Source organism: Elaeis guineensis, chromosome 7 (genome assembly GCF_000442705.2).
Source record: "Elaeis guineensis isolate ETL-2024a chromosome 7, EG11, whole genome shotgun sequence".
Lineage (NCBI taxonomy): Eukaryota > Viridiplantae > Streptophyta > Magnoliopsida > Arecales > Arecaceae > Elaeis > Elaeis guineensis.
Window position 1 is genome coordinate 13,916,611 of NC_025999.2, and position 881 is coordinate 13,917,491.

Sequence of the window (881 nt, forward strand, 5' to 3'; positions counted from 1 at the left end):
CTCATTGGGCGTGGGACGTGGGGTGCGAGCGCAGTGGCCAGGGGAGGGAATGGTAGAGGGAGAGCTTAGGGAGGAATTTGGAGGGGACATCGGTGATGACGAAGGAGGGGCAGTAGTGGACGAAGCAGCAGAGCTGGGGGATGGAGAGGCTTGCGCCACGACAGAGAAAGTTGAGGATGGCATCGAGCTTCGCCAGAGAGATGAGTGGGGAGGTGGGATCGAGAGTAGAGAGGAGGCGCCGGTGCTGGATGCGAGGGAAGAGGTGGAGGAGCCGCAAACCATCAGAAAGTTTAGAGGGGTGGTGGTGGCTCAGAGGAGGTGCAGGCCGCCGGAGGGGGGGGTGGCATGGGGGAGCCCCACACCTCCAAGGGTTTGGGGAGTGGGTCGGGAAAGGCGTTGGTCCCGCTAGAGTGGGGGTGGTACAGAGAAATGGAGGAGGCATCGGGGGGTGCTGGTGGTGGCTTGGAGGAGTGACGGGCTGTGGGTGGGGGTTGGGGGGGCATAGGAAAGTTGAGGAGGCGTAAGGGGGGCCAGGATGTGGCATAGGGGAAACGCGGGGGGCTAGAGGAAGGGGCGGGGGCAGGCAGAGTTGTGGTTCGCGTCGGCAGAGATGGGGGGTTGGGCGCGGTGATGCCATGGGAAAAGGGAGAAAGACGGAAGGAAAAAAAATAAATAAATCTCCTCTCACCCTTTTATCTTATAAAAAAATAAAATAATAATAATAATAATAACAAATAAAATATTATTTAAAAAAAATAATATTTTTGATTCTGATTTTTTTAAATAAACCAAATAGCAACAATGAAAATCATTCATTCCGATTTCGATTTCGATTCCGATTCCGATTCCAGACACGAACCAAATACTTTAGAGGATTAGGT